Consider the following 26,821-nt stretch of genomic DNA (forward strand, 5'->3'; position numbering starts at 1 on the left):
AGATCTAACAACAACACCATCTTACCGCTATAATCAATTTTTTTATAGGCTTTATCTGGAATAATGTCCTCCCACCACTTATCAGCTTGCAGGGGCACCTCTTCCAAATCACTGTCTTTATTTTTGCTTGTCCAATCCACTCTGCTTTTCATCTTATCTCCATTCAAGAAGTCATGATCCATATCATCATCGCTGAAGCTACCATCCAAAATGAAATTCTCAACTGTGTCATCGCCTTGTTGAGAGTCTCTGTCCTCTTTAGCTATTTGCAGTAACCCTGGATGATTCCAGATCTTGGCTAAAGAATGATATGCATTGAAGAAGCGTTTCTTATGTGCCACTTTTACACATGCATTCTTTTCATTCTTCATAAACCCATGTACTTCTAAATATCTGATGTATAACTGCCGCTGTAATGGAGAAAGTTTTACAGATATCACATATACACGTTTTGGAGGAAGCTCATCCTTCATCACATTCATGCCCATACGTTGTACAAAACCTTTTAATTGTTCATATAAGACATGTGATCTTTGATTCATTATTTTCACATCATCTGCAGTTGAATTAGCATGCTGCCCATTTTTTATGGGATTTTGGAAACGGTTTCTGAACTCTGGTTGTTTTCCCAGGAATCCTTCTCTTACAAAGTCTACCATACAATAGTATTCCATCAAATTATTTTGTAAAGGAGAACCTGTCAATGCAATTCTGCGTTGGGTCTTCACTTGTTTTAATGCCTGTGTTATATCAGCCTTTGTGTTTTTTATCATGTGTGCCTCATCACAAATGAGTAAGTCAAGACCACTCTGTAGTCAATTCAAACGCATGGACTGATAACATCTACCGAAAGCCCTGTAAAAGCAGCTCCTCCAACTTTTCATTCATCTGCACCATAACCTGCGGTTAATATCAACCTTAACAGAGCCCCAATTGTGCCATACCTGCATTACTCTTCAACCCGTGTGACTGTGCATAGTCTCCATTTAATGCTTGTAATCTAAATTAACCGCGACAGTTGCCTTGTCAAGAAACCTTAGTTGATTTGTAGGATAAAGCTCTCTACTTTTTTCACCCTTTAAAAGCTGTTCTTCTTGAATAACATATATTTCTTTTCTCCCAAAGAAGGAACAGAGACATTCCATTTACGGATACTGGCTACAAAGACTTGGGCAATTCCAGTGAACGGACTATCAACAGGCAATTTATGTTTGTACAATCTTGTCCCACACATGAAAACAAAAAGTGCTAGTGCCATTGCCATGGTAGGGATACAAAACCCCAAACCCGATCCAACATTTTCTTGACTGTACATGGGGATAGATATAGACACAACCAAGCCACTGGACATTTCAAAATACCACCATGAACTTGTGCAATTGATACTGCTGCAATTGGTATTTTCTCCACATAACTTTTTGCCTCTGATTGCTAATGATATTCTGAATTGTGCTTGTGCAGATAGGAGCTTCAATCACTGCCTTTTGAAGAGCTGGAGCATACATTACACAAATTTAAACAACAAATTAATGATTTCTTCTTCAAAATAGGGTTTTGAAGAAGAATCAATCTCTGATATGAGACGGAGTCTAACATTGGCTCCATTTGGGATGGCAGCTGCAGCTTCCTGGAGGTGCCAAGAACCGCAGAACTTTGGTAGAGCAGACCGTGCCTCCACCATTGGGCAATGGAGTCATCATCAACAAATCAACACAGCTGAAGACTTATTTTCACACTGAAACTGAACTCAAACAAACTAAAAGCCAACTGAAACAAGATGCTGCCCTTATGGCTGCTTATTTATGTACATAATCTATTCTAATCTGTTGTACAAAGAATAGATCAAGTAATGCTAAAATGCCAAATTAACCATTCAAGTAAACCTGGAAATGAAGCCGCTTGAGAATGCTGCCACGAAGTCACAGATGCAATTGCTGGCAGCCCTTCATGCACATACTGAGCCTGGTCACCGAGAAGACAGCCCGATCTGTCAATCAAAGTGAAAAACATGTCCATGTAGGCCGCAATAGGATCACAGACACCGGCCTCTGTAGGCTGCCCCAACTCTGCAATACATACTTCCAGCTGCACATTGTCAATGTATACCTCTATAGGCAAGTCTGTTATTGCTTGTTTCGATGGAGGAAGGATTTCCAAGAACTTTTTAGGGTCTTGGAAATCATAAGAGTAGATCTGCTCATCGAGATATTGAATCTCATTTTCAACTCTTTCAACCACTAATTCATAAAATCTAATTTTGCCTTCAAGATGAAGCTTCGGAGATTTCACACATTGAAGGAAAATACTGAAAAATTCTTCATTAATTTCAATACCTGCTAACATCTCTCTAACTCCATCTAGAACTTCACAAAGCGCAGGGTCTGCCACATACCCTACCATTGCATGAACATATCAACAGGCACTGGAATGTCTGGATCAAGTTGGAGTCGCCAGGTGAATGATTCAGCCTTTCAAGTGTCTGATCGTTGTCCACTATCAACAATCAGATCTGAACTTGATATATGTACTGGGGTAAAGTGTCAATGAAGTGAGGGTTTCAAAAGCTCACGGAGATTGACTGAAGCAGCGTTTATCTACTTGCGCTGATGTAAAACAAGAGCGTTTTCGAAGGCTTCTGGCGTAACTTCAGGCTCCGTCTAAGACTTATGAAACAAACACATCAATCAACAGACAAGTTTGTTCTCCCCAGTATGGTCGCCAATATGTTAGCGCTTGAGATTTCACCTCAGGCTGAAAAGGTAAACCTTCAAGGCTACATCAAACCATTTCACCTCGTAGCTAGCCCTACGAGGTATGAGAAGGCTCTCTCGGGTCAGATTCGATAGATCTTTCAATATGATTAAGCTGACCAATGAAGAATAAGGATTTTAGGCTAGTAAATTGATAGGGGGTTTGATTTAATGATTTTTGGTTTTTTGATGGAATGACGGGGCTTTTCTGGGCTGCATGGGGAAAATCACAGCTTCAAACAGAGAAATATAATGACTACACAGGTATCAACTGAGGCAAGGTAGGCATGCAATTTAACACCAAATCTGGTTTCAAACGGGATGGCAAGACTGGTGAGGAGTTAAGGAGGGCAGACAATAACTCTGAATCCTCCTTAAACAGTAGAAAACATCGAATGCGAACAAACTTATAGGAGGAGCATATAATATTATGAATTCCTACCTAATCACTTCATTTGTTCAGCTTGAAAGGGTCATGAAATGAAATGGAATATAACTGATTACATATGAGACAAAGGGAAAAACTTATGCTAAATCAACATACCACATGAATCTCAGCAAACAGAGCTGTGAAATTCCATTAAATTGTCTGCAGAAAACTGTACATTACAAAGCTCTCTGCTTCTCCAGCAGCTCCCAGCGCTCAGAAAAAACTCTACTCTCTTCACTCCCCCTCACTCTTACAAATGATTTTGTTTTTTTATACATTAAAAGAAATCTGTAAAGGAAAAAATGAATCGGTCTCCCCAAATTCAGCGCGTTGTTTGAACTGCCATAAAAAAAAAACCTCTGATGACTAAAAACAAGCATGGAGCGCAGATCTTTTGGATTTCTGATGTCTTGAAATAGGAAATTAGTTCCTATCTTTCTGTTGCGGTTTGTGGCGTGAATGAGAACCGGATTTAGTGCTCTGGCGAGGTTGACATCACCCGATTCCATATCTAAGAGAAAACCCCTTTTTTTTATTGTAAATATTTGTTATTGGGGCGCCCACATTATTCGTGAAAGTGGCGGTAGTGATAATGAGGAGAAAACAAGCCACGACATCTAGTTTCATGGGCAAGATGTTCTAGCACTGCATGCGCAATTGCCTGTCCATCTGTTTTGAAAAGGGGCAGAATTACACACAAAATCCGATGATAATCAATGTGGAGGCAACAACTGTAGCTGCATATCCATTCTGAATCGGAACTGAAGCCAGGAAAAGACCGCTTACTTTTCTCTGTATCTAGATTCTATTGGCGGATTTTGGCATTTGAAATATTTACACGTAACCGCATTTCTAATATCCACGTCATGCTTTCATGCCTCAACATTAGTCACAGAACAGTAAATTGCGTACAATTTGTAGGCGTTTTTCCATCCACTTCCACATCTTACTGCTTTACATGGAGTTCCGTTAACCTCTATTTGGTCCATGAAATGATGCTCTGGTCAATAATAGCTTGCCCAGGTTCAAACCACCATTGGTTCGATACCTTTTTGTAAAGCTTTGCATAAGCTTCCCATCGCTTTGTCTGTCCAAATCTCCACACACGAAAAAGAGCCTGAAGATCATGTGTTGGATTCCAGGAACCATCAACAATTATCACACGATTGGCTGCCGGAAGATTTATACCCAATGATCCAGCTCTAGTTGATATTAATACACACTGGACCTTTTTATTTAAAGGATTATTAAACTTCTCCACTAGTTTTTGTCTTTGGGCGCCACTAGTGTGTCCATCAAGCCTGTACCATTCTTTACCTTGCCTCCAGTATTCATCTTTCTTTCCACGCCGAGGTAATTTTGTCAAGAATGACTCAATAAGATCTAATGTACTCAAGCTTTGGCTGAAAACCAATGCCTTATCACTTCGCTCAGAGCTCATGGCCAGGAGATCTAACAACAACACCATCTTACCGCTATAATCAATTTTTTTATAGGCTTTATCTGGAATAATGTCCTCCCACCACTTATCAGCTTGCAGGGGCACCTCTTCCAAATCACTGTCTTTATTTTTGCTTGTCCAATCCACTCTTCTTTTCATCTTATCTCCATTCAAGAAGTCATGATCCATATCATCATCGCTGAAGCTACCATCCAAAATGAAATTCTCAACTGTGTCATCGCCTTGTTGAGAGTCTCTGTCCTCTTTAGCTATTTGCAGTAACCCTGGATGATTCCAGATCTTGGCTAAAGAATGATATGCATTGAAGAAGCGTTTCTTATGTGCCACTTTTACACATGCATTCTTTTCATTCTTCATAAACCCATGTACTTCTAAATATCTGATGTATAACTGCCGCTGTAATGGAGAAAGTTTTACAGATATCACATATACACGTTTTGGAGGAAGCTCATCCTTCATCACATTCATGCCCATACGTTGTACAAAACCTTTTAACTGTTCATATAAGACATGTGATCTTTGATTCATTATTTTCACATCATCTGCAGTTGAATTAGCATGCTGCCCATTTTTTATGGGATTTTGAAAACGGTTTCTGAACTCTGGTTGTTTTCCCAGGAATCCTTCTCTTACAAAGTCTACCATACAATAGTATTCCATCAAATTATTTTGTAAAGGAGAACCTGTCAATGCAATTCTGCGTTGGGTCTTCACTTGTTTTAATGCCTGTGTTATATCAGCCTTTGTGTTTTTTATCATGTGTGCCTCATCACAAATGAGTAAGTCAAGACCACTCTGTAGTCAATTCAAACGCATGGACTGATAACATCTACCGAAAGCCCTGTAAAAGCAGCTCCTCCAACTTTTCATTCATCTGCACCATAACCTGCGGTTAATATCAACCTTAACAGAGCCCCAATTGTGCCATACCTGCATTACTCTTCAACCCGTGTGACTGTGCATAGTCTCCATTTAATGCTTGTAATCTAAATTAACCGCGACAGTTGCCTTGTCAAGAAACCTTAGTTGATTTGTAGGCTAAAGCTCTCTACTTTTTTCACCCTTTAAAAGCTGTTCTTCTTGAATAACATATATTTCTTTTCTCCCAAAGAAGGAACAGAGACATTCCATTTACGGATACTGGCTACAAAGACTTGGGCAATTCCAGTGAACGGACTATCAACAGGCAATTTATGTTTGTACAATCTTGTCCCACACATGAAAACAAAAAGTGCTAGTGCCACTGCCATGGTAGGGATACAAAACCCCAAACCCGATCCAACATTTTCTTGACTGTACATGGGGATAGATATAGACACAACCAAGCCACTAGACATTTCAAAATACCACCATGAACTTGTGCAATTGATACTGCTGCAATTGGTATTTTCTCCACATAACTTTTTGCCTCTGATTGCTAATGATATTCTGAATTGTGCTTGTGCAGATAGGAGCTTCAATCACTACCTTTTGAAGAGCTGGAGCATACATTACACAAATTTAAACAACAAATTAATGATTTCTTCTTCAAAACAGGGTTTTGAAGAAGAATCAATCTCTGATATGAGACGGAGTCTAACATTGGCTCCATTTGGGATGGCAGCTGCAGCTTCCTGGAGGTGCCAAGAACCGCAGAACTTTGGTAGAGCAGACCGTGCCTCCACCATTGGGCAATGGAGTCATCATCAACAAATCAACACAGCTGAAGACTTATTTTCACACTGAAACTGAACTCAAACAAACTAAAAGCCAACTGAAACAAGATGCTGCCCTTATGGCTGCTTATTTATGTACATAATCTATTCTAATCTGTTGTACAAAGAATAGATCAAGTAATGCTAAAATGCCAAATTAACCATTCAAGTAAACCTGGAAATGAAGCCGCTTGAGAATGCTGCCACGAAGTCACAGATGCAATTGCTGGCAGCCCTTCATGCACATACTGAGCCTGGTCACCGAGAAGACAGCCCGATCTGTCAATCAAAGTGAAAAACATGTCCATGTAGGCCGCAATAGGATCACAGACACCGGCCTCTGTAGGCTGCCCCAACTCTGCAATACATACTTCCAGCTGCACATTGTCAATGTATACCTCTATAGGCAAGTCTGTTATTGCTTGTTTCGATGGAGGAAGGATTTCCAAGAACTTTTTAGGGTCTTGGAAATCATAAGAGTAGATCTGCTCATCGAGATATTGAATCTCATTTTCAACTCTTTCAACCACTAATTCATAAAATCTAATTTTGCTTTCAAGATGAAGCTTCGGAGATTTCACACATTGAAGGAAAATACTGAAAAATTCTTCATTAATTTCAATACCTGCTAACATCTCTCTAACTCCATCTAGAACTTCACAAAGTGCAGGGTCTGCCACATACCCTACCATTGCATGAACATATCAACAGGCACTGGAATGTCTGGATCAAGTTGGAGTCGCCAGGTGAATGATTCAGCCTTTCAAGTGTCTGATCGTTGTCCACTATCAACAATCAGATCTGAACTTGATATATGTACTGGGGTAAAGTGTCAATGAAGTGAGGGTTTCAAAAGCTCACGGAGATTGACTGAAGCAGCGTTTATCTACTTGCGCTGATGTAAAACAAGAGCGTTTTCGAAGGCTTCTGGCGTAACTTCAGGCTCCGTCTAAGACTTATGAAACAAACACATCAATCAACAGACAAGTTTGTTCTCCCCAGTATGGTCGCCAATATGTTAGCGCTTGAGATTTCACCTCAGGCTGAAAAGGTAAACCTTCAAGGCTACATCAAACCATTTCACCTCGTAGCTAGCCCTACGAGGTATGAGAAGGCTCTCTCGGGTCAGATTCGATAGATCTTTCAATATGATTAAGCTGACCAATGAAGAATAAGGATTTTAGGCTAGTAAATTGATAGGGGGTTTGATTTAATGATTTTTGGTTTTTTGATGGAATGACGGGGCTTTTCTGGGCTGCATGGGGAAAATCACAGCTTCAAACAGAGAAATATAATGACTACACAGGTATCAACTGAGGCAAGGTAGGCATGCAATTTAACACCAAATCTGGTTTCAAACGGGATGGCAAGACTGGTGAGGAGTTAAGGAGGGCAGACAATAACTCTGAATCCTCCTTAAACAGTAGAAAACATCGAATGCGAACAAACTTATAGGAGGAGCATATAATATTATGAATTCCTACCTAATCGCTTCATTTGTTCAGCTTGAAAGGGTCATGAAATGAAATGGAATATAACTGATTACATATGAGACAAAGGGAAAAACTTATGCTAAATCAACATACCACATGAATCTCAGCAAACAGAGCTGTGAAATTCCATTAAATTCTCTGCAGAAAACTGTACATTACAAAGCTCTCTGCTTCTCCAGCAGCTCCCAGCGCTCAGAAAAAACTCTACTCTCTTCACTCCCCCTCACTCTTACAAATGATTTTGTTTTTTTATACATTAAAAGAAATCTGTAAAGGAAAAAATGAATCGGTCTCCCCAAATTCAGCGCGCTGTTTGAACTGCCATAAAAAAAAAACCTCTGATGACTAAAAACAAGCATGGAGCGCAGATCTTTTGGATTTCTGATGTCTTGAAATAGGAAATTAGTTCCTATCTTTCTGTTGCGGTTTGTGGCGTGAATGAGAACCGGATTTAGTGCTCTGGCGAGGTTGACATCACCCGATTCCATATCTAAGAGAAAACCCCTTTTTTTTATTGTAAATATTTGTTATTGGGGCGCCCACATTATTCGTGAAAGTGGCGGTAGTGATAATGAGGAGAAAACAAGCCACGACATCTAGTTTCATGGGCAAGATGTTCTAGCACTGCATGCGCAATTGCCTGTCCATCTGTTTTGAAAAGGGGCAGAATTACACACAAAATCCGATGATAATCAATGTGGAGGCAACAACTGTAGCTGCATATCCATTCTGAATCGGAACTGAAGCCAGGAATAGACCGCTTACTTTTCTCTGTATCTAGATTCTATTGGCGGATTTTGGCATTTGAAAGATTTACACGTAACCGCATTTCTAATATCCACGTCATGCTTTCATGCCTCAACATTAGTCACAGAACAGTAAATTGCGTACAATTTGTAGGCGTTTTTCCATCCACTTCCACATCTTACTGCTTTACATGGAGTTCCGTTAACCTCTATTTGGTCCATGAAATGATGCTCTGGTCAATAATAGCTTGCCCAGGTTCAAACCACCATTGGTTCGATACCTTTTTGTAAAGCTTTGCATAAGCTTCCCATCGCTTTGTCTGTCCAAATCTCCACACACGAAAAAGAGCCTGAAGATCATGTGTTGGATTCCAGGAACCATCAACAATTATCACACGATTGGCTGCCGGAAGATTTATACCCAATGATCCAGCTCTAGTTGATATTAATACACACTGGACCTTTTTATTTAAAGGATTATTAAACTTCTCCACTAGTTTTTGTCTTTGAGCGCCACTAGTGTGTCCATCAAGCCTGTACCATTCTTTACCTTGCCTCCAGTATTCATCTTTCTTTCCACGCCGAGGTAATTTTGTCAAGAATGACTCAATAAGATCTAATGTACTCAAGCTTTGGCTGAAAACCAATGCCTTATCACTTCACTCAGAGCTCATGGCCAGGAGATCTAACAACAACACCATCTTACCGCTATAATCAATTTTTTTATAGGCTTTATCTGGAATAATGTCCTCCCACCACTTATCAGCTTGCAGGGGCACCTCTTCCAAATCACTGTCTTTATTTTTGCTTGTCCAATCCACTCTACCTTTCATCTTATCTCCATTCAAGAAGTCATGATCCATATCATCATCGCTGAAGCTACCATCCAAAATGAAATTCTCAACTGTGTCATCGCCTTGTTGAGAGTCTCTGCCCTCTTTGGCTATTTGCAGTAACCCTAAATGATTCCAAATCTTGGCTAAATAATGAAGAAGCATTTCCTATGTGCCCCTTTTACACATTCTTTTCATTCTTCATAAACCCATGTATTTCTAGGAATCCGATGTATAACTGCCACTGTAATGGAGAAAGATGTGTAGATATCACATATACACATTTTGGAGGAAGTTCATTTTTCATCAGATTCAAGCCCATAGGTTGTACAAAGCCTTTTAGCTTTTCATATATGACATGTGATCTTTGATTCATTATTTTCACATCATCTGCAACTGAATTAGCATGCTGCCCATTTTCTATGGGATTTTGGGAACGGTTTCTGAACTCTGGTTGTTTTCGAAAGAATCCTTATCTTACAAAGTCTACCATACAATAATATTCCATCAAATTATTTTGTAAAGGAGAACCTGTCAATGCAATTCGGCTTTGAGTTTTCACTTGTTTTAATGCTTGTGTTATATCAGCCTTTGTGTTTTTTATCATGTGTGCCTCAGCACAAATGAGTAAGTCAAGACCACTCTGTAGTCAATTCAAACGCATGGACTGATAACATCTACCGAAAGCCCTGTAAAAGCAGCTCCTCCAACTTTTCATTCATCTGCACCATAACCTGCGGTTAATATCAACCTTAACAGAGCCCCAATTGTGCCATACCTGCATTACTCTTCAACCCGTGTGACTGTGCATAGTCTCCATTTAATGCTTGTAATCTAAATTAACCGCGACAGTTGCCTTGTCAAGAAACCTTAGTTGATTTGTAGGCTAAAGCTCTCTACTTTTTTCACCCTTTAAAAGCTGTTCTTCTTGAATAACATATATTTCTTTTCTCCCAAAGAAGGAACAGAGACATTCCATTTACAGATACTGGCTACAAAGACTTGGGCAATTCCAGTGAACGGACTATCAACAGGCAATTTATGTTTGTACAATCTTGTCCCACACATGAAAACAAAAAGTGCTAGTGCCATTGCCATGGTAGGGATACAAAACCCCAAACCCGATCCAACATTTTCTTGACTGTACATGGGGATAGATATAGACACAACCAAGCCACTGGACATTTCAAAATACCACCATGAACTTGTGCAATTGATACTGCTGCAATTGGTATTTTCTCCACATAACTTTTTGCCTCTGATTGCTAATGATATTCTGAATTGTGCTTGTGCAGATAGGAGCTTCAATCACTGCCTTTTGAAGAGCTGGAGCATACATTACACAAATTTAAACAACAAATTATTGATTTCTTCTTCAAAACAGGGTTTTGAAGAAGAATCAATCTCTGATATGAGACGGAGTCTAACACCTTCAATGCCACCGTTAATGTCATTTAAAATAATATTTCAATTCCTTTTTTAAATTTCCTTTGTTTTTTCAAAACGCATACATGATATTTCATTTTTTTGGATTTTGAATAATATTAAAAACTAAAATGGCAGAGTAAGCTACAACACCTGGCTCCACCTAGGGATAGTGCTTTTTCCACATAAGCACTGAGAACTGTAGATCAGTGCCTTCACCTTGGGCATGGAGTCATGTATTGCTTTGCCAAATTCAATCCTATGGAAAATATACAATGAATTCACTCTGGTATTTACAATGACAAGGTGTACGTGACTTAGAACTGGAAATAATGTTTGAGGTACTGCCCATTGACAAGCAGTTGTAAAGTTTCACCATCAAGGTTCTCCAAGTGAAATGTATTGTTTTCCCTTACCTCTGTAATCCTGAATGGCCCATAGTAGAGAGGGTCGAACTTCCTGTTAGCCTCCTATACCAATAGGTTATCATCTCTCATGATTGACAGTGGAAGTGCCAAAAATGTTCACCTTCCATGCTTCTAAGGTTCCATTTTTTGTGAAAAAAGCAGACAATTAAAAAATGTAAAGAGGGTATGCCTTAAAAGAAAAATCAAAGGGCAAGAAAATGAATTGGTCAAAGAAAAAATAAAAGAAATGAACCCCAAACAAAGACCATGAAAGTGGCTAGTCCAAATTGCCACTAATATTTTGATGGGTGGTCCAACAGCTCAAGCTGGGCCTCTCCATGTTTTAAATTGTATGTTGTAGACTAGAGAGGAAGTACCTATTCAAACAGCTCAAGCTTGACAGATGTCTAGGTGGATAGAGAAAGAAGGGAGCCCAACTGCTAAATCTAGGCCCTTGGAAGTCATAAGCGTAGACTTAGATAGGAGGGCAGCAAAAAGAAAAGAGAATTATCAGGGTTTGCAAGGCCAAGTGCACCCATCCAAAGGAAGAAAAAATGTTAGGCATAAAAGGTAAGGTAGGCAGTGGAAGGTTGCAAAAACCATGATCTAAGTATATCAATTGGCAAAAATCACAATGATGTCACCAGCAGGAGAAAGGCAAGAGCAGTGGCCTATTTGGCAAACTACTAAACCATCACTAACTTCCCTCATCCCCTACAAAAAGTTTCTTACTAACCTCGCCATGAGCACTGCAGGATCTGCCTGATCAGTCCTCCTTACACTCTTCATTTGTACAAATTTCATGTCAGAAATGACTTCTCTCTTTGAAAAGAAGCCACATTTCTTGTGTAAAAATTCTTTTCATTTTGATCTACTTCCTAACTAAGTTTGATTCCCAAAAAGCTTAGTAGCTATCACTTCCCATTCTCATTCCCCTCCAAATACTAACTACTAACTGTATCTACACTAAATCCCCTATGTTCCCCTTTTCCCCTACTGTTATAACACCACGGTGTATAAAACCCCAAGCAATGTATAAATATCCCTCCTTTAGCATTATAGCTAAATAATACTTCTAAGGGAGACATTAGTCCACCAAGGACTATAGTCAACCCTGCTTTGGGATTACTCTAACCTATGGCCAGAGTAATAACCTATACTAAGCCTTCATTTTCCCTTTTTCCGAAAAAAATCATAAAAACCCCCTCTCCCCCTCTCAAAACCCAATATCCATATGTTTTTATAAAACCCGACAGTCTAACCCGCATACCCCAAAACCCACAAAAACCCCTTAACCAAAGTTTAAAACCCCGAAATATTAAAATGAATATTTTAATTGGCTGGCGGGTCCCCCCAACATGCACGACGGGTCGGGGCGCCCGCCAGCCCTTGATCTCCCGCCCCCCTTCATCCAACGGTGGGCGGGCGATTTGAGATTTGAAGCCGCCGCCCTTTAACGTCCGGGGAACGGGCGATTTTCCCCCCCGTACACTGGATGCGTGGCAGGCGGCGGAGGTGTTCGGAGCCCCTCTCCCCGATACCGCCTTCTCCCAAAAGCGATGCAGGGAGACCGCTTACCACCTTCCCGCTTACCACCTTCCCCGTCACGTCACCTTCACGTCATTCTGATGTCATACCCTCGGCCCCGCCCTTGCGCGTCGTGGCCCTCCATGTCACCTTGCCACCCCACACCGCCCGCCACTGTATCCTGCCACGCTGGCCTCCAGCTCAATGCTCACGTCACTCTCCGTACCTGGGCCCGCCATGACGTCATGCTGACGTCATCGGCGGAAAAGCGCCAATGACCCCTTTTTTCCAAATTTATCGTTAAAAACGCGTTGTTTAGTTGTTTTATGTCATTTTCGTTGGAAACAAACAAGAGCTGTTTTATCTGTTCACTGTAAAAATTGCCGCCAAGCTGCGAATTTAAAGATTCAGACGCCGCCATTCACCAAATTCAAGTGTGTTCTTCATCCATTGTTCAACCCGGAGGCTCTCGGCATCATTTATCTAGGTATTTGCCAGAATTCACCTGTTTCACCCGTGTTTTTGCCATTTCTCTACAAATTGTCCATAAAACACCTTTTAAATCCCAAATTGAAGATTGTCTCTTAGTTAATTCTGAACTAAAGCAACATACATTGCCCCCTGCTCCAACATTTGATGTTAAAACAATAATTCGCGGTCGTAATTTCCAAATTCGTCCTCAAGCTGCCCGGCATTGTTCCCTTTTGCCAAGTACAGGCTTGAAGAGCTGCATTTCACCAATTTAGGTTATGTCTGCCCTCTGCATTTCATCCTAGTTGTTCACAATCCCTGTGAATTGACCCAAGCAGAGCAGAGGCAATCCTGCCTAGCTTGCCTATTTATCTTTGAAGAACATATCTAGCACCTACATTCAATTTGCCAATTGACTTCCAGTAAAGCCTTGCAAGCTATTACACTTACCTTGTAACATTCAGAAATTACATAATGGCTGCTCCTACACCTACAGCTCTCAGTGTTGCCCCCATGAATCCACCAAATAAAGAGCTGGAATCCCTGCCTCTTGCTAACAGGGATTACCTTATCCAAGACTTTGTGGGTGATAGGAACCATTTGTAGACCTTCAGGGAATTGAGAGATGACTATTTGAATGGCAAGGATACATATGGGATATGGGAATCAAATTTGCCATATTACTTTCTCCCATCTGTCAACATTTTTCTAGAGATTATTCGCCTATGTGCTGAGAATTATGATGCAAATCACAGAGCTGTCAAGTCTCCATCTGGGAGCATCCTCTTTCACATTAATGCTGAGTCCATCAACCAGATGCTCAACTTTAAACAGAATCAGCTGTTGTTTCCTTTCTCCATGAACTATCTGCTGGATACAGGTGCCAAGATGTCCACTGATGACATTCAGAAGATCACCAAGACATTTATGAGGCCTGACTGCCAGCCCACAGGGCCACCTCCCTACTTATATGTCTATTTTACTGATGTAGGCAAGCTTCTGCTGGACATGATTGCATATGTGTTGGGCTACAAAACCAGTGAGTATGTTGATGAAACTGTGCTGGTGTTTTTAGCTCCTTATAGCCCAGGCCAACCCCCTGCCCGCAAATACAATTTTGCCAAATTCATAGCCAACAAGATACATGACCAGCTGTTCAAAGTAGACAGGGAGGGCATTTTCAAATACTCATCATACATCTACCATTTGTTCATGTATTACCAGTCCGAGGCCTTTCAATGCTCCATCAAAAAGCTGGATTCTAAGGGGGAAAGAAGGTCTGTCATCTTCTGGACATCAGTTTATCACCAAGTCCAAGATTCACCATACTCATACTGTGAATTTATCGATGAGTTTGTCTACCCAGTCTCTTGCTTGTTGATGAGGTCCCCTCCTCCTAGAGTGTCATTTGAAATACAGAAAACCTTGCAGCTCTCTAAAAACTATAAAATAGGGGATTGGTACCTATACCAGGATCATACAGTCATCAGAATCTATGGCTGTGAGCTCTGTCCATACAGGCTCCCAAAATATGTGCCCATGAGACTGTTTGCCTTGGAGTATTATAGGCACTCATTCACTCTGACCTCACCCACTTCCACAGTGCCAAAAAGAAAGCCCACCTCAAGTTCAAGCACCACCTGGGCCCCTTTATCATGAATAAAAAAGAGGGATGGCAAGATGTTGAGCAAATCCTCAAAGACAAGTACAAGCTCTCAAAAAGCTTCCGGTGGGTCCCTTATGACCCTGAAGGCTTCATATGTGCCAGGAGGGTTAAGTACAGGCTGCTAGGCTATGAGCACTATAAATTTCCACATGTTGAACAGTATGCCAATCAGTAAGAATGGCTACAAGATACTTTAATTGAAAAACTAACTGAAGAAGAGATAATGCAAAAGAATGTCAAGGATTTGGAAAAAACTCTTGACTTGGACTCTATGCAGCAGGTAATCTTCAAGCAACCACATCCAGTGGGAGAAGGAACCTCAGCCACAACAACTGCACCAGCCACCCAGGCACGTTCCACAGCAGCATCAGGTACAGATAAAGGTAAAGGAATAATGGGTGCTGAAGAGGAAACACTAAAAGAACAGCCTGCCTCCTCAATTGGGCAGCAACAAGAGCAGACCCCTCCACCACAAACAGAGCCACCAGTAGCACCAATTTTGCAGACTCCAGCACATGAGGAGAGAGGTAAGAAAAGAGACAGAGAAGAGTCCACTCCTGCTAGTGGATCCTCCCAGCAACCTGAGGCCAAGAGGCAAAGGGTTGACTCCCCAGTGATAGAAGAAATAAGTGAAGAAGTCCTTGACAGTCCAAGGAAAGAAGGGGGAGACAGCCAGGAAATGGGCACAAGCTCCTTTCAGCAGGAGCAGGGATTGCAACTTGGCTTAGAGGTGTCCTCCTCCACTCAGCAGAGCAAGAAGCCTTCAAGCACTAAGGCTTCTTTCAAACAAATAAAGGCACAAAATGACTTGCTGAGAGTAGAAGTATACAAACAGTTTATCAAGGCAACACCAGCCAAGCAAGAAAGGCTAATGTCTGTATATGACATTCAAGAGGAGAAAATGATCCTCAACCACTTCAAACCTAAGGTGCCGCAGCCTAAATCAGCTGCATATTTTGTAAGGAAAAGGGTGGAAGTCATGGCAAAAGACATTTACCCCATGGACCAAATTGAACTGCACAAGCAGACTAGAGAAATGGTCTATGCCACCTTGGTGGACAGGGCAACAATGGCCCATGAATTAAGAGAATCATTGAAGAATACCAACATCCAGTTGAATTTTGAGAGAATGTCCTCCATGGCCAAGGACAACAGGATCAAATCATTAGACGACATCATTATAGACCTAGGACATGATCCCAAGGACTCAAAGGGCATGAGGGCCCTCATGAAGAAAAAAGAAGATGATCTTAATGCATTAAAGAAAAGGTTGAAGCTGCTGCCCACCGAGCACCCCCAAACAGCAGAATTACAGAAGGAAAAGGAGGCTGATGAGCAGCTTGATCTAATAATGCAGCTCAATCAAAAGGTCCTTGATTTAGAAAATGAGCTAGAAGGGGCACTGCAAGAGAAGCAGGGAGAATCCACATCCCAAGCTCCTTCAACTACTTCAACCACTGCAACAACTACAGAGGCAGCAGTAGCCCCTGTAACAACTACAGCAACAACAGAAGCAGTAGCAATAACAACAGCCCCAGAGTCCAGTTTAAACATGGAAGATTTGACTAAGGCCATCAAAGAAATGGAGCTCCAGGCTATTGAGATTAAGCAGGCCAAGGAAAAGTTGGCAGAGCTAGAGGCCAAATATGACAAATCAAAGATGATTGTGGGAGAGCAAGGTAGAGAAATAAAGGCCCTGAAAGAGAAAATAAAGGCCTTGGAGAAAGAGCTCAAGCTAGAAAGTGCTATGGTGGAAATAAAAAGAATTTTGTGGGCCCGAATTGACCAATCCATTACTAGACAATGGAAGTCAATCAAGATTGTGCATGAACAAATGGAATTAATTGCCAAAGCACAGATCGAGATCCAGAAGGCCATAACAGTATTGGGGAATAGGCCTGAGCAGGCCAATAGAATGATACACTTTTTGAACAATCAGACCCAGGAGGAGCTAGCAGCCATCAACATTGTCAATAGAACAGAGGTTGTCCTTGCGGCTAAAAAGGTGTTGACTCTCAGGAATTATGTACAGACTGTAGAGAGAAAGTGCCACGAAATACAGGCTAAGGTGGATGAATACAAGCTCAAAATGGGAGCACTACAAGGAAAGGGATTGCCCAGCCTACTAACCAGCACAGGGAAACTGCTCCCTCGTGAGCAATATGCTGCCAGAATGACAACTTTCATTGAAAATCATATTACTGCATCTGCCAGTACTTCTGAGGAAGCAGGGCCTCCAACAGGGCAGGGCCTTTATGACAAACTTGGGAATCTGTTTTTCATTGAAAATGAAATCCACCACCTTTTTGAGGTTCCTCCTAATTTTTACAGGTATACAGAGGCAGATGAAACATTGGTGAAAATCCGAAGACACCAGCTGCCCAAAGAGGATTGGTGGCAGGCAATGCTACAAATTTTGCCACAATAGTCTCAGTTGCTTGGTCCCAGTCAGCTTCAACTCAGCAAAAGGAAAAAAGCATAATAAAGACAACACTTTAGGTAGCCGAAAGGGTGACTCAGCAAAGGACAGCGACCACAAGCAAAAGATCAAAAATACGCAAATTTTGGGCAGCATATCTTCAGCCGACTCCAACGGTCACAAAGTCAACATTCTCTGACCATTTTGGACAGCTATTACAATCAGAAGTTACTACAGCATTTACTTTCTCAGCTAGAATGCTCCATGAGTTGGCACGACATTAATGAAACATTTACTCATCAGCTAGATATTTTCTTATGTAAATTATTTATATATACCTCCCCTGGCAACGTATGAGGGGTTGGTGATTTTCATTTTGAGGCAAATGTATTGTATATTTTCAGACTATCTAATGAAAAAGGCTGGAAAAGCTCAGTGATTTCCTGAATGTTTGATGTCTTGGTGATGCTATGCGTGTTGTTGCAGAATTCCTGTGCTGTCTGATGGAACAATAAGTTTTTCTCAATCTATGTTTTGTCTTCTTATGTTTATTAAATCATACACATGTCTCACTAATCTAGCAATAGAGAAAAGGAATAGTACAGGAAATGTCTGGTTACACCTTGTGTTCAATCTTTATTGCTGAGAATGTTTTCTTCAGAATTGATCATGAACATGAATTCTTAATTGCTCATGTTTTCATTAATTCTATAAATATGAATGTTATGTAGAAATTCTTCACTGCTTCTAAATAATATTCTCACTGTTTCTCCATACCAGTTTTTTGAAAGATTCTTAATTGCCTTTCATACCCTGGTTACATCACATCTAATCACAGATTCAAAGAATTGTTTCTCAGACACTTATCTGGCTCTACAGCATCACTACTGTATCAACACAGACATATCAAACAAATTAAGCACCACTGACTCCATGCCCAATGGCCTAGAACGCCCTGGTAAGCACATATATATCTTGACTGAAGTCATCATCTAGCAAATTCCAAAAACAAAACCTTGAGCATCATAACTAGCCTAAAATATTATACAAACAAAGTTAAATCATAAAGCGAGAGCCCTCTCTGGTCATAGATAGGCTAGAACCTGTGACCCAAAGATTGGTTAGTGGTTACCTCGGCCGTATTCACTTGGGAGTCAAAGGGAACAACCTGAGTGATAATATAATTGGCGACTCCACTGGGGAACAGAGCGTATTTTTCAGCTGATGTCTGTTTTAGACAGTAGTTCCAAAAGCCTGATCAGTCCCTTAAAATAGTTCTAAAAAATATCCTCAAAAATACCAAAAACAAGTTCAGAAGCTGGCTCCTAAAAAGAGAACTAGGCACACCAGGTCAAACCCTGACCCAAATCCCCCACCTGTTTTCGAGAATCCAAATTTGATCCATAAAACTCATAGGAACCAAAAGGAACCAGAACAATCTCCTGAAACTAGCCCTGAGGCAGTTCAGCATAGTTTTATTCCTACCCCTTCTAAGCCAGTCGTTCACCTCCATACAACTCATTCCTCCCCCTCTTCATCATCCACTTCACAAAACATATTGTCTACAACCAACACACAAACTGTTGTTGATGTCCCAGTTGTTCCCCTTCTACCAGTTGTCCCACTTATCCCACCAAATATGGCTAATCGTTATGCACCCCTTCAGTTGCATGGCAATCCTGGGGCCATGCCTCAGGACTGCCAAGGCAAAATTACTTATTTTGATGGAACCAGTACATACATTGCCTTACAGCATACTAAGAAAATGCAAGACTACTTTGAGAACTATGAGATAGATGATGATGATGTAAGGATGAAAATCTTTGTCCAAAGTTTAACAGGTGAAGTAAGAACCTGGTTCAGGGCACTGGCTGCACATTCTATAGCTGATTCAGGTGCCCTTTATCAGTCCTTCCTCAACAGATGGGAAAAGAAAAAGGACCCTCTACACATTTTATCTGAATATGATACCATAAAAAGAGGCCCACAAGAAACTGTCTTGGACTATTGCACTAGATTCAACACTATTTATAATGCCATTCCTCAAAATCTTAGACCTCCACCTGATTTAGCATTGATTAAATTCCCTGATGGATTTGATGCTGACATGGCATATCAACTAAGAGAAAGAGCCCCTGCAACTCTAGCAGACATGCAAAACATAGCTGTGAGTGTAGAGGCAAATCTGATTGCCAAAAGAAACCGGGCGAGAACTGAAAGGAGAACTACTTTCAAAGAAGAACCCTCTTCATTTGAGCAAAAGCTAGATGCAATCATTAAAGGGATGGATAGAGTTGGAGACAGGGTGGAAACCATAGAAAGAAAATCATCATGGGAAGGTCAAACAAGCAATATTAGAAACCCAAACTTCAGAAAGAATCAAAATCCTAATGTTGGTAGGACTGATCCTGACCAGCATGTCAGACCCCCTTTCCAAGAGAATTATGCTGAGGCTTCAACATCTAGTGAACCTAGTGAGGACCCTCACATCAATCTAATGGGTCTAGACAGTGAAAATCAAGTCTTCTTAACACAAGAAGACCAAGAGGTTTACAATGACAGTCAATTCCACACTAAGTCAGGAGAACCATTTGATTTTAAAGAAGGGTATGATGCAGCTGTGTATGAGGTGCACAAACAGTACAAACTAAGGAGCAGAACAATAGATGTACCTACACCCCTCAAACCAAAGGACAATAAACAACCAAAAAAGATAAATGAAAACGTTACTCTTCCCCAATCAGCTGGCAGCTCAAACCCACCTGCCACAGAAGTGACTGTGGAAGACATTTCAGAACAACAGTCCTCTCAAAATCAGCCAGGTACACCCCATCCATTAAAGACAAAGGCAGATGCTCCCCTAGGAAACAAACATGGCACCAATTTTACTCAAAATGGACCTAACTATGAGCAAAAGACACTTGATAACTCAGCTGAAAAGGAAAAATCTGTTGCACTGAATGCCAAAATTCAAATGGAAAAACCGTTCAACTTGGAAACAGAAATAAGCAAGCTAAAGATATCAGTTCCTCTTTTGGAATTAGCCAAACATGACATATACAGACAACAGATCAATAAATCACTCCAAGTATCAGACAATAAAGATGTTGTGAATGTCCTAGATGACCAACCAGAGTTGTTGTTTGGGCCTGAGGTTAATGGAAAAACAGAGAATGGAGGGGTACCACCCTTTTATGTCAGTCTAAACATTCATGATAAGGTCCTACATAATGCAATGTTCGATTCTGGCGCCTCACACAACTTAATGCCCAAATCTGTAATGGAAAAACTTGACTTAGACATCACAAAACCTTACAAAGATCTTTTCTCATTTGATTCAAGCCAAGTCAGGTGTCTAGGCCTGATTAAAGACTTATGTGTCTCCCTAGTTCAATACCCGACCTAAACTATCTTGATGGATGTAGTGGTAGCTGACATACCCCCTAAGTATGGCATGCTCTTGTCCAGATCCTGGGGGGGCAAACTTCAAGGATCTCTGCAATTAGATATGTCCTATGCAACTATCTCAGTCTTTGGGCAGCCAAAGAGATTGTACCGGGAGACTCTGATGAAATATGTGGTAAGTAGTCAAGAGAAGCCCCAAAACTTTCCAATCTATTCAATACAATCAGACATGGATTCATTTATTCTCTACAATGCTGACATTTGTCACAAAGCTTATTCTGAACTATTGATGACAATAGAGACCGAGGAGTCAGATGAACAATCTACTTTCAAAGACCAAGGGACTGTGGGGATAGCTGATAAGAAGACAGAAGAAAATGATGTGCCTAGTAACTTGCAAGAAGCCAACCTACCCATCATTCAACTTTCTAGTGATCCCAATCCAAATCTTGATCATGAAACTTTATGGTATCTAGAATTTGATGGCTCTGTAAACAAGCTAGGAGCTGGGGCAGGAGTATGGATCCACAATATGCACAATGACCAAGCTGAGGGCCATGCATACAGACTAAACTTTCGATGCACAAACAACATGGCTGAATATGAATCCCTCCTGCTAGGTCTGAAACTTATAAAAAATCTAGGTGCAACCAAAATCTCAATCTTGGGAGATTCAGATTTGGTCATACAACAGATGAAGGGAAATTTCATCACAAATGATCTGAGGTTGAGAGCATACAAAGGGGCAGCTATTCAAATACTTGAGAGCTTCTCACAATCACAATTGACTAAAATTTCCAGAGAACTCAATCTACATGCTCACAGCTTGGCAACCTTTGCCAGCACTTGTAAATTGCCTTTCAAAACCAATCATACATTTACAGCTGAAATCAAACACAGACCTTCAGTTCCGGATAACATCAAGAATTGGCAAGTCTTTGAGAGTAACAAACAGATAAATAACTTTCTCACTTTAAAGGAAGAATTTTCTGGCATGAACATTGACACTAGCACTAGAGATGATCAACCACAGATCTGCATAATTACACAGGAAATATCAGCTGAAACAGCTGATCTAGTTTTGCATCCTACCACCTTTGACAAGGAAACTATACGGGAATTGAAACAATCAGATGCAGAGGAAATGGCTGAAGCAGAAGATGAGGTAATTGAGCTAAAGGATAATTTTTTGCGCATAGGTCTAACCCCTTTGGAGGATCTGTTTGATTCCAATGACATCTCAAGAAAACCAAAAATGCAACCATTGAATGCTGAAATAGAAGATTGTAACATTGGGACCCCTGAAAATCCCAAAATGGTTAAGCTATCCAAAGCATTACCACTGGAGCAGAAACTAAAATACATTGAGTTATTCAAAGAGTTTCAAGATGTCTTTGCCTGGAGCTATGAGGACCTTAAATCTTATGATACATCAGTTATCCAGCACACTATACCTCTAAAAGAAAATCAAAAGCCTTTTAAATAGAAGCTCAGGAGAGTCAATCCAGTCCTCCTCCCTCTTATTGAAAAAGAGGTCAAACGTATGTATGAAGTTGGGATCATTGCCCCAATTAGATTCTCAGAGTGGATCTCAAACCTTTTGCCTACCAGGAAAAAGATAGGGGAAATCAGACTGTGTGTTGACCTTAGGAATCTGAACAAAGTATCTCTCAAAGACCATTATCCCTTACCTAAAATGGACCACATCTTGCAAAGAGTAGTGGGAGCTGCTAGGATCTCTTTACTAGATGGTTTCTCAGGATTCAATCAGATTCTAGTACACCCGGATGATCAAGAAAAAACAGCCTTCACAACACCTTGGGGAACATTCAAATATGTCAAAATGCCTTTTGGACTTAAAAATGTAGGGGCCACATTCCAAAGAGCAATGGATATTGCCTTTGCCAAAGAAATTCATGACTTCCTAGTTATCTATCTTGATGATCTAACTGCCTTTTCAAAATTAGATCAAGAACACTTAGGACACTTAAGGCAGGTTTTCACAATTTGCAGAAAGTATGGCATATCTTTGAACCCAAAGAAGTCACTGTTTGGGCTAGAAGAAGGTAAACTTTTGGGGCATATAATCTCAAAGGATGGAATCAGGATTGACCCGGACAGAATTCAAGCTATCCTACAAGTACCTCATCCAAGAAACATCAAAGAACTACAAAGCTTTCTAGGAAAGATCAACTTCTTAAGGAGGTTCATTCCCAATCTGGCTGAACTCATAAGACTGTTAAATAATATGCTGAAAAAGGATTCCAAGGTCAAATGGACCATGGAAGCTAGACAAGCCTTTGAGGATATCAAAAGACCATTGACAAACACACACGTCCTAACAAGCCCTAGATTTGACCAAGATTTCCTTATTTTTTCTTTTGCTTCTGAGCATACTATTGCTGCTGTTCTGCTACAAAAAGATGACCAAGGCTGTGAAAAACCCATTGCATTTTTTAGTAGAGCCCTAAGGGATGCTCCTTTGAAATATCAGATCATGGAAAAACAAGCCTATGCCTTGGTAAAAGCCATCAAGGAATTCAGAATCTATATCCTTTACTCTCATATAATTGCCTATGTACCTAATGCAGTGGTCAAAGACATTCTAACCCAAGAAGGAATTGAAGGCAAGAGGGGCAAATGGATTGCCAATATCTTAGAATATGACATTGAGATTAAACCTACCAAACTGATAAAAGGACAAGGCCTAGCCAAACTAATGACTGAAACCAATTTTCAAGCCCTTGACATTAATGAACTGGACGACGAACAGGAGATGGAAACTCCACAGATCAACCAAGCCTTTATGCAATCTCCCTGGTATACTGATATATGCTTTGTATTATTAAACCCGCAAGCTCCTCCAAGGTTGTCCAGAACCAAGAAAAGATTCTTGAAAATGAAAGAATCAAAGTTTTGTATTATTGACAATGTTTTATTTTGGAAAAATCATGAAGGGATCTTACTCAATTGCTTAACAATAGAAGAAACTGACAATGTCCTCAAAGAATTTCATGCAGGTGACTGCGGAGGACACTTATACTGGAAATCCACAGCTGATAAAATCCTAAGGGCAGGATTTTATTGGCCCTCCTTGTTTGCTGATGTGAAGAAATTTGTAATGTCTTGTCACAAATGCCAAATATTTGAGGGCAAAAGGAAACTGTTACCTTTACCACTCAAACTAGTTTCAGCTGAGAGACCATTCCAGCAATGGGGTTTAGAATTCATTGGTGAAATTCACCCTTCATCCTCTGGCCAACATAGGTGGATTCTCACTGCCACAGATTATTTTACCAAATGGATAGAGGCCATCCCTTGTAGGCAAGCCAATGACTCCATTATTATACAATTCCTAGAAACCAACATCTTGTCTAGGTTTGGCTGTCCAGACAAAATTATTACAGACAATGCTGCTACTTTCAAGTCCAAGAAAATGATCAACTTTTGTCACAAGTATCACATGACCCTAGGTCATTCCACTGCCTATTATCCTCAAGGTAATGGCCTAGCTGAATCTTCCAATAAAAGTCTCATCAACATCATTAAAAAAGTTTTGGAAGAAAACAAAAAGAATTGGCATAAAAAATTGGTAAATGCACTGTGGGCTGATAGACTGACCACCAAGAGATCAATTGGCATGAGTCCATATGAACTGGTTTATGGGCTAGAAGCAAAGTTTCCTACATCTCTAGCAATTCCAGTGATCAAGCTGCTGCAAGAAATACAAGCTGAGCCCAATGACATCCAAAGAAGAATTAATCAAACAATTCACTTACAGCAAACAAGAGAAGAAGTCTACCAAAGAACCCAAGTTCTACAAGAAAAGCTCAAAAGAATATTTGACAAAAGAACCAAAGCTGAAGATTTCTTTATAGGAAATAAAGTGCTAAGATGGGATTCCAGAAGAGAGGACAAAGGCAAACATGGTAAGTTTGATTTCTTATGGAAGGGACCCTATGTCATCTATGCTATACAAGGAAACAACACCTATTTTCTAAGAAGTTTGGATGGCTCAAACACTGAAGAAGGCCCAGTTAATGGGAGAATGATTAAGCATTATTTTGACCCCCTTGATTAAACACTGAACAGGCATATATTGTACATAAATATTTCTATTTCCACTATTTTTAGTTACAGCAGATAAATAAAGCACCAAGTGCAGCATATTTTGAGAAGACCAGGGTGCTGCATGTTTCCTTTTTTTTTTATCCTGGCAATTGGAAAGCAAAGAAAAACACAGGAAAACTATCAAGTGATGAGGAGAAAGTCTGAGAAACAGGTAAAACAGATCTGCAAATTCACAGCTAACCAGCTCACTGGGTGTTGCCTGCAACTATCTAGGATCCTAACCATTGGTCTCCAACAAACAAAGAAATTCAGCCTGCAGCAAGAAAGCAGAAACTCAGGCAATCTGACCTGCTGTTCTTGGCTTTTCACCTGGAAAAGCCATCCCCAAGTGGAGCCACTGTTAGCCTCCTATACCAATAGGTTATCATCTCTCATGATTGACAGTGGAAGTGCCAAAAATGTTCACCTTCCATGCTGCTAAGGTTCCATTTTTGTGAAAAAAGCAGACAATTAAAAAATGTAAAGAGGGTATGCCTTAAAAGAAAAATCAAAGGGCAAGAAAATGAATTGGTCAAAGAAAAAATAAAAGAAATGAACCCCAAACAAAGACCATGAAAGTGGCTAGTCCAAATTGCCACTACTATTTTGATGGGTGATCCAACAGCTCAAGCTGGGCCTCTCCATGTTTTAAATTGTATGTTGTAGACTAGAGAGGAAGTACCTGTTCAAACAGCTCAAGCTTGACAGATGACTAGGTGGATAGAGAAAGAAGGGAGCCCAATTGCTAAATCTAGGCCCTTGGAAGTCATAAGGGTAGACTTAGATAGGAGGGCAGCAAAAAGAAAAGAGAATTATCAGGGTTTGCAAGGCCAAGTGCACCCATCCAAAGGAAGAAAAAATGTTAGGCATAAAAGGCAGGGTAGGCAGTGGAAGGTTGCAGAAACCATGATCTAAGTATATCAATTGGAAAAAATCACAATGATGTCACCAGCAGGAGAAAGGCAAGAGCAGTGGCCTATTTGGCAAACTACTAAACCATCACTAACTTCCCTCATCCCCTTCAAAAAGTTTCTTACTAACCTCCCCATGAGCACTGCAGGATCTTCCTGATCAGTCCTCCTTACACTCTTCATTTGTACAAATTTCATGTCAGAAATGACTTCTCTCTCTGAAAAGAAGCCACATTTCTTGTGTAAAAATTCTTTTCATTTTGATCTACTTCCTAACTAAGTTTGATTCCCAAAAAGCTTAGTAGCTATCACTTCCCATTCTCATTCCCCTCCAAATACTAACTACTAACTGTATCTACACTAAATCCCCTATGTTCCCCTTTTCCCCTACTATTATAACACCATGGTGTATAAAACCCCAAGCAATGTATAAATATCCCCCCTTTAGCATTATAGCTAAATAATACTTCTAAGGGAGACATTAGTCCACCAGGGACTATAATCAACCCCACTTTGGGATTACTCTAACCTCTGGCCAGAGTAATAACCTATACTAAGCCTTCATTTTCCCTTTTTCCGAAAAAATTCATAAAAACCCCCTCTCCCCTCTCAAAACCCAATATCCATATGTTTTTATAAAACCCGACAGTCTAACCCGCATACCCCAAAACCCACAAAAACCCCTTAACCAAAGTTTAAAAACCCGAAATATTAAAATGAATATTTTAATTGGCCGGCGAGTCCCCCCAACATGCACGACGGGTCGGGGCACCCGCCAGCCCTTGATCTCCCGCCCCCCTTCATCCAACGGTGGGCGGGCGATTTGAGATTTGAAGCGACCGCCCTTTAACGTCCGGGGAACGGGCGGTTTTCCCCCCCGTACGCTGGACGTGTGGCAGGCGGCGGAGGTGTTCGGAGCCCCTCTCCCCGATACCGCCTTCTCCCAAAAGCGGTGCGGGGAGACCGCTTACCACCTTCCCGCTTACCACTTTCCCCGTCACGTCACCTTCACGTCATTCTGACGTCATACCCTCGGCCCCGCCCTCGCGCGTCGTGGCCCTCCATGTCACCT

This window comes from Pinus tabuliformis, chromosome 5_2, assembly GCF_031772625.1.
Source record: "Pinus tabuliformis cultivar Carrire ecotype Pingquan chromosome 5_2, CPIR1, whole genome shotgun sequence".
Classification (NCBI taxonomy): domain Eukaryota; kingdom Viridiplantae; phylum Streptophyta; class Pinopsida; order Pinales; family Pinaceae; genus Pinus; species Pinus tabuliformis.